The sequence below is a fragment of the Nothoprocta perdicaria genome, unplaced genomic scaffold (genome assembly GCF_003342845.1).
Source record: "Nothoprocta perdicaria isolate Ctin4 unplaced genomic scaffold, notPer1 scaffold_175, whole genome shotgun sequence".
NCBI classification, from domain to species: Eukaryota; Metazoa; Chordata; class Aves; order Tinamiformes; family Tinamidae; genus Nothoprocta; species Nothoprocta perdicaria.
In genome coordinates, this window is record NW_020454927.1 from 617,172 (window position 1) to 631,904 (window position 14,733).

The following is a 14,733-nucleotide window of genomic DNA, read 5'->3' on the forward strand; positions in this document are numbered from 1 at the left end:
ATGCTGCACCTTTTCTGAAAAAGAAATTGGTTAACTCCAACTAGGTATTTAACTCTGTTGAGAAAAGAAGCTGCTCCACTATCTTATTTATCCTTCTGTCACTGGATTAAAAACTGTTCTATTGTCTCCAATTGGTGCTTTTTGAACATAAAGCGAGAAATCTTTCAGATGATTGACAGACCAGTCTAATTTAACACCATGTTCTCATTTCCAGTTAAAGGCCAGGCACATTTACTGGGTTTTGTAAAGCACTTTGGCTATGCATATAATTACATTGCTCACTGCCTTCTTGACCTAAAGCTTTATGTGCCTGGGTATTATTATTTTGTTTACGGAACAGCCTGAGTGCCAAGTTAGAGACAAGAGCTGTAGATTCCTGCTTCCTGATAAGGTACCTGTCCTGCTGGCTGATAACTCGAGATCAGGATGACACATGTGACTGTGGAGGCTGAAAAATATTATTCACTGTGAACTAAGACACCTGGTTGACAACTCACCTCCTGTTGGTGGTGTGTCACCAAAGCAGTTTAGCATGGGACCCCTTGTACAAGGTAGTCACTGAGGTCAACTTTTCAGTACGGTTGCTGCCACAGGGACATGTGATTATTTTCCCTTTGTAGAGGGCACACCAGGAGAGGTCCAGACAATAACTAGTCATAAAGAAACTCTATTGATGCAATTTCAGATGAAATGTGCAGTTTTCAGGATGATTTTTCAGAAACCACATTGAGAAGCTACTACTCAATGTTGACTATAGCAAGTTACTAAGGGTCAAGCTTGTCTCACAGCCTAACTGCTGAGTACTCCAAGAGGTGTGACATAGCAATTTATATCTTGAAATGTCTCATTTCCTTAGACTTCCCATTGCTCTTCAATCAAGTTTCTAAGTTTGTTTGTCTAAGTAGTTTGTAATAAAATTACTTTTTTTTTTTTTTTTTAGATTAGTGAAACTAATGAAGTCTACGGATTTGTAGAATCATCCTCACCATCCTCAGTAGAAGACCAGCTCCCATAGAGGCTGTACCTCTACTCTGGCAGAGTCACGGCTGCTGCGGTGGTTTTGAGCTACACTTGTGCTGCCTGGTTAACCTCAGTAGACGAAAGAGAAGGGAGGGAGGCTGAGCTCACCCTGCAGCCTTGTGTTTAAAATGGTAGTCAATAATTTTGCCAACAACTTAAGAGTCTATCATTTCATAAAGCTTACATAAAAGCAATAATAATGCTTGAAAAGCTAAATTTTTCTTTCACTTCAGATATCTCAGCTCACATGCATTGTTTTAATGGTAAAATATTATCCAGAACACAAGCTTAGATTAATGCCAGATGTTCAACACTGAAGCAGTGCTCTCAAAAGTTTTCACTTTGATCCAAACAAATAATAAAAAATATATGATAAAAAATGTATGATAAAAAAACCTGCTATTTTCTGTGGTCAGTTAAAATACAGTGGATGGTAGAGATGACCAATGAAACATTGCAAAGACACAATCAAAACAAATCTTCATTTGGTTTGCAATCTTCCTACATGTGAGAGAGAGCAACAAAAAAGCACATGCAAAGATAGGCTGTCRTGACCTGTCAGCAAAATCAGACTGATAATAAGGTTGCAGAAAAGATTCCAGAGGAAAGTGGGCAGAGTGGCTGTGAGTGTAGATCTGATCACCCCGACTGTTGGGACATCTTGAAAATCAAACTGGCATGCACTAGTATAACAATTAATTTCTCCTAGTCAAATAGAAAGCTGATTCCATCAGTAGCACCAAAGTTTCCTTCTCCATATTTAAAWTTTTCCATTAAATTTCTTAAATTATTTTTAAATTATTACTTTTAAAATGAACAGGAGGGCTTGTTTGCACGCTTTTTAAATAACCAACTTGATAGGACTGTAAATAAATCTTTCCTGAGGACATTTGTTTATTGTATTCTGAGATTACAAAAAAAAAATCGTATTATACTGTAAAAAGAAAGTGTAAAATGAGATTATATCAAAATATTTGGGTCTGATTTTAACGTATCAGATTTATGTGAAGATATCATACTCAATGTGACCAGATAGTTAACATCCAGCATCCCAGGAAAAAAGAAAAAAACTCTCTCCAAACTGGTAGATCTCTGTGAAAACAGGAGTCTTTGAGTTTAAACAAGGAACAACTGCAAATAAATGTTTCTGTTTAATTTTATTATAAAACCTCAACAAATGCCCTCATTTTCAGAAGTGGCATCAAGTGCCAAATGTGAATAATGCAATAAAAATTGAATTATGTTACCTTTAAATTCATTTTGAATTATTATTGCAAATATATGGAACCCTTCTATGCACACACATAGTGAAACATACACAACAAAAAAAACCCTATAGTTCAAAAGCTGTTTGCTTGCAGTCATAAATTGACTTCATGTTTTGTAGTTCATTCGGTTCTAGCAGTTGTTATTCTATCATTTGTTTTTAGTAGATCATCAGGAAAGAAATGAATCAAGCTTAGCAATCACTTATGGCTAATATCACTGGACAGAGACCAAGTCCTGCAAATAGTTTGACCCAGATACATTTTTAGCATGTTTATGATTATATTTGCACATCTTCCAAACAGTAAAACCAAAGCTAATAAATAACCATATTGCATAACCTTCCTCTGCTACCTTCAGAGAAATTCTGTTTATTTAGATCCTTTCTTGCCTAGTGAAACAATATTTGAGTTCACKAATAGCACACAAATTTTAATCCAGGTAGGTAACTGCTGGGTATTTAAATGCTGATTTAACTAAGTTAATAAAATTAGACATTTTAAATCTTAATTTTCCAATCCTTCTGTGACTTCAGCTTAAAAGAAGAAGAATGATGATGTTGTATACATTACTTATAATAATCATATTCAGGGCTTTTATAGCGGCACCAGTCCAGAACTTAAGTCAAATCACTAAATATTTTATTTCCATATCTATTTTCTATCAACTTTCTTCTCTTTGGGAAAGCAGCCAGAGGACAGAGGTAGCCTTACTACCCTACTGAAGTAATCCTTCCTAGGGATGTCCTTTCTGCTGTCCAAGAGGTGGAATTCAGTATGAGATCTGCAAAATAAAATGAGAGGCAAGGGGCCAAAGAAAAGAGGTCACCTTATGATGTAGTTGAGCCAAAAAAAAGTATTTGTGATTTTAATAAGCATATAAAATGAATAATACTATGTCTGGATTGATGGTATTATTGCTATTATTTATGTTCCTGCATTAACCTCTCCTTTTAGGTTCTGTGCAGATATACATAAAGATGGTCCATGAGAGGAAGCTGGGAAGACAAATTTCTACTTTAGGCTCCCATAAGAAAAGTTTTGGGGAAAGAAGTGGATGTGACAACCCTGACAGTGGCTGAAAGCAATTGCACGGAAATGGTGTTTGTAACATATCTAAGAAGGCAATATAACCACAAACCAGACACATGCTGTGTAGTATCTTAGAATGATTCGTAATCAACTCTGTCCTGTTGCCAAGGGGTAAGGTATCACTTCAGTTCTTTCCATATCATGTAAGCCTATTTGTAAAATAAGTGGGTAAATTTGTTACAAAGAAAAATTAAATGGTCTTAATGTATATCACTGGGATGGCCTATTCATAATCTCCTTCTGTTTGGAGAAGCAGTTGTTCCCCCTAGCCTTTTCACAGAATCCCAGAACGGCTGAGGTTGGAAGGGACCCCTAGAGATTATCTAGCCCAACCCCCTGCTCCAGCAGGACACCCAGAGCACGGGGCACAGGGCGGCATCCAGGCGGGTTTGGAAGATCTCCAGAGAAGGAGCCTCCACAGCCTCCCTGGGCAGCCTGTGCCAGGGCTCTGTCACCCTCACAGCGAAGAAGTTCCTCCTCACATGGAGATGGAACTGCCTGTTTTTCAATTTCTACCCATTGCACCTTGTCCTGTCGCTTTMTACCATAAATTGGTATATTTAAACCAATTAATAAATACATAAAATAATTAAACATTGATTGAACTAAAATAAAATAATCCCAACACGCCCAAATGTGATTTTTTGTTAAAAAGACTGAGAGTATATATTATACTGAAAAATGATGCTATACTCAGATATAAAATTAAATCTGGTGTTTAGTTTTGGCAGCAAGAGTAAAGAGTAAAGAAAGATAATAGTATATATAAAACTTTTATATTCATCTGAGATGCACAATAAAACAGAAAAATAGGAGGAACAAAAGACTTTGAACTATTAACATTAATTGTGGATTGTCCTAACAGTTTTCTAACCTGGATTTCAGCATTATTCCAAGAGACATTACAGATAATTCAGCCTGTCCATTTTTCATGCGTGATAAATTACCTTTGTGCACAATGTCACCTGAGTTTATGACTAATTTCTTCTCTACATCTTTTCAATTATCTAAAACTTTTTTTTTTTTTTGAGTGAGATCAATATTCTTATGTCAATCTGTCACAGGTATCACAGGCCTTTTAAATGTGAAAAATTGCCCTGTACAATGTAGGCATTGTAAGAGTGAAACATTTTCTCTTGTACATAACACTAATTTATATATCTTATTCTGCTTTGAAACCTTATGAAAAGCGCCTTTGTGCTTTGGCCATGAGCAAACCAGACTTTTCATTATGCCTAAATGGCACATTCTGTTTTATCACAGTGCACTCATCAATAAACCTAAATAGTCTGTGTTCATATATGCATTCTTTATGGAGTTTTATAATAGACTATCTAGAGTCTGGCACTACTGACACTACTGAACCACTGGCAGTTCACACATGCTTTTCCTACACTCCCTGCCAACATCAAATTTAAACTTTTTTTTTCCTGAATAACTGATATCTTGCTTACTATAGATATGTCCTGTCTGTAAAAACCACTCCACCCTGGTGACTTCCATGAGCACCAGTGTGAAGTGGTATGAACTGGGCAGCTGCCCTTTGCCACTCATCTGCCCAACCTGAAGCAGAGCAGCACGTTTGGCCTGTTTCCTTCCTCTCCTCTTTCTCTCCTATGTTCTGCATGTGGCTGAGAGGCGTTTGTTCTCCTGGACAGCAAAGAATTGAGAAATGCCTTTTCAGAAGCATTTCTTTTGCAATCACACACAGAGAGAAAGCTTGAATTTCCAGAATTTCATCTTTCGTTTCCTGAAGGAAGTCTGGGAGGAAATTGGTGTGGCTCAAGCACTGGAGGTGTTGACAGCTTCTCCTGGCAGCTGGAGGAGCTTTGGAGTGTCCACTGGGGCACTGCCCACAGATTTGACAGCATAAGAACCCTCCTTGGTAGAGAAGCTGTGTGAGGAGCCTTTCGCTGTCGGATCAAGAGATATGCAGGAGAATTAGCAAACGAGTGAGCAGAGCATAACAAATAGAGAGGTGTGTAGTGGCTGRGAGTTCTGCAAACCTCTGAAGTTAGTTTACATTAGGAAAACTGATTGCACAGCAAATGCATAAGAATTATGTAAGAAAAAAAGCTTTGGTCTCCACAAGGAATTTGGCACAGTGACCTTAATTCACAGCTGCACCACCTGCCCTGCATGTCCTCCTCCCTCTCCCCACTAGCCTTGCATGTAACATCACAACAAACATCTTTCACTTCTTTTCTGGAAGTTATAGTTATTTGGGAGCGATGAAGAAATGTGATAACTGTCAAGCTTCGTTGTATTATTTAAGTTCTTGAAACTGCTTCAAACATAATAAATATTAAGGGAAAATAATATATTTTGAGGGTATTAGAGGTAAAGCCAAAACTGACATTTATAATGGAGACCAGTACATCTCTACATCCCTGCAATCATCAACAACTAGGTGGTTCTGATACCAACTGCTTTGGTATCAGAAAACATGTTTATTGAAAAAGAATAACAATAAAAAACTCCAAGATTTTAGAGAGAAAACCTGTTCCTACYGTCAGGTATATTCCTGTTGGAGCTTTGCTTAACAAACTACTGTATAATATTTCATAGTCAAAACAATATCCAATTGTCCCTAGACTTCTGACTTGGGCTTGGCAGCAACGCTAAGCACTAGGGTAGCTTATTTCAAGCACCACCTAGTGGATCTATTAAAAAATAACTATTAGCRAAATATTTTGTTAGCTTTCAAATGTAGGAAGAGCAGCTGTCAGCTTGCCCTCTCTCTATATTGATGTTTGACTGTTCTTGTTAACAGCTGATCACAACTATCACGATCAGCTCTGAATAATAAACTAAGCTAATAAAGGTAAAAACAAAGCAAAACACAAAGCAAAACAATACAAAACACTAGAGTCTGGTAAGATGCTCCATGCATCAAATTTGGTTCTTGWTGGACCTCAAAATAAGATATTTTCTTCCGAACCCATTAAGMCCAAAACATTACGATAGGTATGTCATTTAATGATCAGAATCTCCAAAGTAAAGGAAAAGAAATCTGCTTTTGAAATAAAATACTGAGTCGTTACTCTTTTAAGAATGGAAAATAGAGAGAAGATATTTTTAATTCTACGTTCTGGTCAGTAATAAGTAAGATGCATGAGCAGAGGAACCTGGTGGGTTATGATTTCAAGAATTTCCTAAGAATATAATATAAAAATACAACAATATAAAAKTAATCATAGCTATAAAAGGAAACACGAATAATAGGTTATTGCTTTTATTAGTTTACTTTTGGTTACTTATTTTATAAAGACGGTTATTTATTTTGTGTGCTTCATTTGAACATTGCTTCATACAGTATATCATTCATATATTGAATGTTACATATCAAGGACATTTTTAAGCCAGGCTTCAGTTTCTGTGGCTAGTAACTAAGATTTGATTTAAAATGTTTAAATATTGAGATCTTTAAAGAGAGGGGTTGTCCACCTAAAGTTAACTGAGTTTGTCCTGGTACTATTACTGTACACGAATAGACACCAATTGTTATCTTTATCTTGAAATAATGGAAGCTATTTTGGTCATTACCAGGCTTGTTTGCTTTAAGACAGAATTTAAGCTGCACACTCCCACAAATAACAATCATGCTTCGGTACCTGTTTGCTCATGGCATTCTCCTGCAAATATGTAGGTATCAAAAATATAACATATTTATTTATTTAGTGCCTACTTACTAATGTGAATATCTTCATACTGGGTGTGCTGTGTGGCTRGGTTGGCAAGAAGGTATGTGTAAGACTTACATATTTCAAAAGAAAACAATTTTTTTTCCTTTCCTAAATTTGTATTAAATTCTTTAAAGTGACGTAAATATGAAATATCAAATGTTCTGATTCATAGGTCATTCTCCCACATACTTTGGACAAAGAAATAGTCAAACACAGAAATTAAATTCTATTAGCCCTTGGTGATTAATCCTTTTCATTATCATACTGATAAAAGGGTGGGTGGGTGGATTTCATTCCTGTAAAGGTAAAATATAACAATGATTTAGCAATGCAGAAATAATATGCAATATAAATTGTAGAGTTTTGCTCTGAAGCATGTATGATTTGAGCATCAAATTCAGCTTGGTGTCAATGGGCAGAATTCCCCTGATACTGGGGTTGAATTTAACCTTTTGTGTTGTACAGGGACAGCGTATATACATCTCTTTTCCATTTTAAAGGAAAACTTTCTTTTTATTCTGTCATTTTGTTCAATGAGAAGCCATGGCACGCAAACTACCTATGGAAAAACACCAGCCTTTCTGCTCAGTAAGAATCGTGCTTCCAGGGACTTAGAAATTCTGTCTTTTTTTTCCCATCCACTCAATGAGGATTTATTAACAAGACTTCAGCATCCTACATAGCAGATGTTGTTAAGCGAGTATGTCCGGTATGCCATCCAAGGACAATGAAATTTACTGTAGTCCATTGTAGAAAAGTTTGGTGGTTATGAGCATGAAAACGTTTCATAATTAAACAGGGGTGATTATATAGTCTAAATTATAATGTATAAGGTGATGAAAGAAATATAATATTAGTATATAGTCTTGCAGCAGTGTATAGCAGAGGATGATAAAAATACAAAAAGGATAGGTAGTTGTGGATATTTTCATGGAAAATGTTCTTCAAGAATAAAATTTGTCTCTMGTCTATTGTCTTTGATGTTTTTCTTTCCACTTTATGGGAAAAAAAATGTGGGTAAAAAAAMCCCATAATATACTGAAACATTCAGCATTACTGAAAAGGACTGCTTCTGGTAATAAATATATAACATTATTTTTAAATTTCAGTAAATTTTATGAATCTCAGTGAAGATTTACCTAAATGTTGCAGGTATTAAACACTTCCTTAAATAAGGGATTTTAAGAATATAAGTCTTAGGTCTATCTAAATATTATAGCTAGTTATATATAAGTGGTTTATGAACCATTACAGAGCACTAATTTTGAGTAAGTACCAGTATAAGCAGGAGGGTYTATATACTGAGTACGGTTTGCAGGGTGGGATTATTATAACTTCAWAGAAATCAGTTAGAGCAAGCTAACTTGTAGTTAGCACTGGATATATCCCTCTATTATCTTTTATTCTGGTTAGCAACTAATTATTTTATGTCTTATACAGTGTTATGCTATTTGACCTTTCCATCTAACTACTAGTAAACTACCTAACAAAAAAATATATGGGAAAATGGAAGACTTATTGACCGCAGATTTTAGAAAGTATTATAAAGTTATAAAAGTGATRAAAGTTTTCAAGGTGCAGAAATCAGCTTAATAGAATTGGATGTGGAATGGACGTTGGGAATAGAGCCAAAACCATCATTCTACCAAAGGGCAGACTTGCAGGACTGCAAGGCCAGAGATGGAAAACACACTCTGTCAAAAAGATACTTGCGTCCCACATTTCTGAAAATAATTAATAGAAATCGGGGTGTGGGCAGGGGGAGGCAGGAAAAATGGGGTTACTCCGTGACATGACAACCAAGCAGTAAAAACACCTCATTTATCTAATGAAAGTGTCAAAGAATGCAGAAGACAGAATGCGCCTTTCACATTCATAACATGACTTTTGAAATATTTATAGCTATTTTCTACCAGCCTGAAAAGAATAATGTTGATAAGGTGGTAGAACAGTGTATCCCTTCCAGAATCCTTTTAATCTTTTTTCCCCCCCAATATAAGTACTAAACTTTTGGGATGGATGATCATCTAAGTAAATGCTTATTATGTCTGATTGGATACAGTAAACTTTGTTTAAACTGTACTCCTAAATCTAAGGGGAATGGAGAACTGCATATTTTGCCTTTGAAATAATCATGTAATCCAGTTTATGACCATTTTTTTATCTAGTTCTTATTACATTATGAAAATCATAAACTTCGTTTAAAATTCACTATACACAAAGAATAGCACCTCAGTATATCTTCTCAGGGTTACCATGTATGGCTTAACATCTAAAATGAAACGTTCTGCCTAAATCAATGTTTGTCTATTTATTTGTCTATATGGTTCGGCGAAACTATATCTGAACATAGGAATGAAATTGTAATCAGCTGTGTAAAAGTACCGATATCACAGGCTAAATGGAACTAAAGACACATTTCTTAAAGCAACTCACCTAAAAACATTTGGATAAACAGCCTGGTATCTAAGCAGCGTCTGTCCAATAGTTCCACGTTATTTTTTTCTGGTCTGGTGTATAAAAGGACTTAAAACAGTGTGGGAACAGGTTGTGGCATTTTGTCCATATTACTCATTTTAAAAAGCTTGCTGCTTGCAGGGACGTGTTTTAAAGCCACAAAGCCACACACGTGAATATTAGACCCCTTTCCAAAAAAAAAAAAAAAAAAAAAAGAAGAAAAAAAAGTTGATTTTCTCAGGTATTATACAGTTTGCTGATGCACTGGTGGAAGTGCAGTCTTGAAAGTGCTGGGTATGGGCCAGCAGTACAGGGCCTTGTATGTTCAGTATGTTCAGTGACACTATGCACTATGACTACTGCTAGCTCAGTGTTTGCTGGTTAGCAAATGGGCAAAATCAGTAAAGGGAGAAAAAAAAAGGCAAAAAAAAAAAAAAAAGACAAGAAGACAAGAGTGTCTTCCATAAGGAGAAGTACTGCGAGAAGCCGGATCTGTCAGCAACTAATCATTGTCTTGGACTCCCTCTGCAGTGATGTGGGACCACATGCTCACTCAATTTGAGCAGCTCACTGTTTTACATTAGTATGAATCTGGGAAAACTTGTCAATGTACAAAGCTACTGCCTTGCCTTGCACTCCTATATAATGGAGCCCACCAAAAATAACACACTGGGTAAAACAAAGATAAGATTGAAGTATTTTGGAGGTGAAATCAGGTTTAAACACTAGATTTATTTATTTATTTAAGATAGGGTACTTTAACATAGCTGCAAAACTCTGTCATAGCCTCTAGCCATTAATTCTGTTTCACTGTCCATCAAATATAATTTTACTTGTACTATATCCTGGCAGTCCATAATTCCTTCTTCCAAGCTCTTTCCTAAGTACAAGAGTATACATACTCGTTCCTATACCTCTCAACAAGAATACTAAACTTCCTGGCATACTCTTCCTGTTAGATTTAAGTTTCACTGACATATTTTACAAAATTAACACTCTTCTGTGCTCAATTTTTTTTTCTAGAATGCCTGCCCCACATTTTGAAATTCGCCTTTCCACACACTGTTAATGTACTTGGAAAGCCTTGGAAAACAGTGCTGGGTGGAATCTGGCTTTCAGAATAGCAGTGAATTTCATGGAGGGAACAGAGCAAGTAGCTTTTGATGTAACACTCCTTCCTTTCCAGTAAATGCTACATGATAAATGCCCAACCTGTAGATGTCTAGTCTTACGCACAGAAGAAAACCCTCTAATATGGTCAGGGTCTGTTTTCACGTGYAGGATTTGCGCCCACACTGGGATCCGCTTTCCAGCCGAGGAGCAGACGGGAGCGCGGAGCGGCAGTGCCAAGGTGCAGCTGGAGGTGCCGGAGGGACAGGGACTSTGTCTGCCACCTTGTTCCTGGGCAGCGCCTGCGCCCGAGCTTTGCCTTGTTTACATGAGCCGTGCCCAGGTTCTCTCTGTCACATGGATTCACAAACAGGTTCGTTGGGAAGAGTTATCCGGAGGTCACCTAGTCCAACCTMCCGCTCAAAAGAGTCTTTACCAACACTGGACAATAATCCACTGATTTTTCTTTTTCATTATTTTCAGGCATAAAAATCACAAGCTCCATTTTCTCCATTTTCTAGTTATTTAATAAGCATTTTATTTTTGCGATGCTAGGCTACCCTGAGAAACACAGGCATCATGCTACATTCGCTATTTACAGATTGTCGGTTGTCTATTATTAGTTTACAAGATTCTTTAGGTCACTATCTGCAGCCAAGACTTTATTTAGCACCTGTTTTATAATCCAGTGGGAGCCTCTCACTGGAGGAAGAAGTATTAGAAAATAAAGATTATTTGGCTGCATTTTCTGCATTTGGCTACCTAAGGAAAGAAGAATCTTTGCTACATTTTCTAAAATGTCTTAAATCTCACTCATTTTCAAAGCTCGTGTTGCTTTTAAGTTTTCCTAAGTTTCGAAATATATTCTTCTCCTGGTTTTGCCCAGTAAAGCTGAAGAGAAAAAGGTACTTCAAAAGGGTAAACTTATCCCTTTGCCCTTTAAGTTTGCCATTAAGTTGGCATAAGCACTATTCTGAAGGCAATCATGGGAAAAAACAAAAGGTTTTGTTGAGTCACCGGAAGAGTTTGACAAGGACGCACTGGTTTCACAGTTAAACCGACAATTGTCCTTTTTGTGAGTCCCTTAGTAGTCTAGAACTGGATTTCTAGAAGGCTAAAAAATCTTGTGGGGGTCATAAACACCTATCTGTTTGGTATGTATGACAAAAAAAACCACAGAGAATCAGAATCCTGGAGTGGCTGCTACTGTTGGTTGGCATTCCCTGTGCAAYGAAATTACAGAATTGTCCTTATAGTGGCTTATCTGCACCAACTTTGCAGGTCATGTGCATGCACTGCGCAGCACTTAAGATAATCTGATGGCAGAATTTGGGGAATCTAAACATCGTAGTTCACACCATAAATGAGTTTCCTAAATATTATAAATAGATGGAAAATTAGAGGCRGGGGGGGGGAAAGAGGCCTAAAAGCATTTTGAAAAATGAACCATAAGCATTTCCAAAGTCTCCAGAGCCACGTAATGCTGTAACTTGAACTATACTATTACTGGACTAATTGCCACAGGGCATCCCAGTTGTCCTCAGAGGCTTCTATTATTCCCCATCAAAAGGCTCATTTGAGCCTAAGACTTTGTAAAGCTTGCAATGCAGACTGGAATCCTGCTGAACATCCACTCTCTTAAAGGCTATTTTTTACTCTACCACATTCCTAAAAGYATAGAAAAGGAGGAACAATTTAGAAACACTTGCCAGTCCAGATACCGGTCTAATCAAACTTGAAAAAAATTGCAACACATTTGGCTTTCCTCACACAAATCACAGCAACCATTATAAACTAGATTCAAAATTCCTGTTGTTTGTATTTATTCCACTATCACATTGCATCTTCAGTTGAMGAGATGCTATCACTAGGGGCCAACACTTTCTCAAATGTAATGTTATTTCTGTAAGAGATGCAGTTTTATGAACACCACACAGTCAGAAAAAAAAGCCACCAACCCCATAAAATTGACAGTGGATCAAAAATAATGAAATCTTAACAAGAAAGTTGTTGAGCTATCCTTTCCTGCCATCTCTTTTTGAAGCTCTCAGCTGCTTCTTTTCAAGACTCTTGATAAGGAGAGCTAAAACTATTCCAAAAATTGCTATTTTAATGTAATTTAATTTGATTTTGAGGATTGCAAAGATAGATGTTTAAGAAAGCCCACTTCCCAAGTCTCAAAATAAAACCATAAGAACTGCCAAGGTACTGTGAAGCAGATGTTTCCAAASCAGTTGTTTTAATGGCACAGATTCCCTAATGGCCTTATGTGGCAGATTCCTATCTCGCATATCTCATGTCAAATAGGTCTCTGAGACCAAACCCGTAATTTTCAGTGCCATGCCCAACACCTGACTTTGTAGGATTCACATGTGGTCAGTAACCTGTGACCTAAGAAATAGTGAGAACTGAATTTTCTCCTCTGTGTGAAGGGGTGAGAACCCACACTTACAATCACCCTGTCAAAAAGACTTCTGAAGATTTCTGGCAGTTCAAGCTATTTCACTGCAGGTAAGTGAGATAGATGGTACCAGGAAAATAAATAGGTGAATCTCTAACAGACTAGTTGCAGAGATGAGAAATCYCTATCTCATTCCTCTTGCATCCCTCTTCCCTTTATTTCATAGGTCACTGAGCAGGGTTGGAATGTCCCTTTCCACCTAAGTACCTCCCTGTTGTTATTTTTGTTTCCCTCTTTCTATTGAATCCTTATTTCTTGTATGCTAGAATCACTTCACAAAGAAACATGAATCACATCATGTCAGGGCAGCAGAGAGTAAATCAGGAAAGAAATACATGTGCTTTGAATGACGGAACTGAAAGGTCCTACTTGCTTTATAACTGTGGAGCTGCAGAGCTAGGGCTCTTTTACACTCAATGCTAAACATACTTTTTGATTTTACACTTAAGGCCTCCCATGTTTTATTGATACAGCTCGAAGTAGCCAGATATGCGTGGCTATATATACACACAAGTGGATTTGACCAAAGAAGGTGAGCACCACTTTAGTCACTTCGCCACCAAGCCTGTTGCAAAATACATATTTTCAAATACAGCCAGCTCCGATTTCTTTAGTTGCCATCAAAAAGATAACGAGCATGCAGCGTCTGCATCCCCSGGCACAGCCCTGAGCAGGCTGCGGCTGCCCCCACGCAGGGTTAAGCAGAGCAACAGCAAATCCCACCAGGTCCCGGCGTCCAACGCCGAGGAACGGCAGCAGGGACGGCGGAGCTAAGCCGGGAGCCCCGCACGCGCTAACGGCCAAAACGGCCGCTAACGGCCACCGGGCGGGGCCACCCGCATCGCGGCCGGGAGCGGCCGCTGGGCTGATGGTGGTTACGCCCAGCGGCAGCACCCGTATGAACAGGTTTCAAGGCCGCCGCCTTCCTTCCCTCCCTCCGCAGGACCCAGGGAAGCGGCGCAGGACACAACCGCCTCCGCGGCAATGGCACCAACCCTGACACATGCCCCACCGCGCCGCCGACGGGACCGGCAGAGGCCGCGCGCGCATGCGCAGCCTAGGGCACCCSGCGGCCGCTAGGCCGTGCGCATGCGCGGCGCAGGTGGCGCTGAGCGCTGCTCTGCTCCTCCCGCGCATTCCTCAGCCGCCTTCAGGCGCATGCGCAGTGTTGACTCGCCGGCGGAGGAGGCAGAGCGCGCGCAGACCCCTTCCGCCCGAGCCACGCCGCGCGCATGCGCAGTCGCCCACCTAGCCTCTATTTGAGCCGCTGGAAGCGGGCGCGCGGCGCCATAGCCACGTGACGCGGGGGCGGGGCCGGGGAGGGAAAGGTCAGCGGCGCCGCGGCGGAGGGGGGGGGGAGCGGAAGGTCAGGGCGGCGCGGAGCGGAAGTGGGAGCCGGAGCCCGTCCGCCATTGTGGGGAAGCGGCGCCCGGAGCAGGGGGGGGAAGCGGCGCTGCGCGCGGCCGGCGGCTCCTTCCAGCGGGACCCGAGCGGCGGCGGCGGCAGCAGGAGCAGCAGCGAGCGGCGGCGACAATCAGGCGGCGGGGAGGCGGCGGCGGGCGGCGCCTGCGTGCGGGATCACTCGAGGCCCAGGCGGCGCGGAGCGAGGGCATCGCGGCTGCCCGTGAAGAATGTCAGCCAC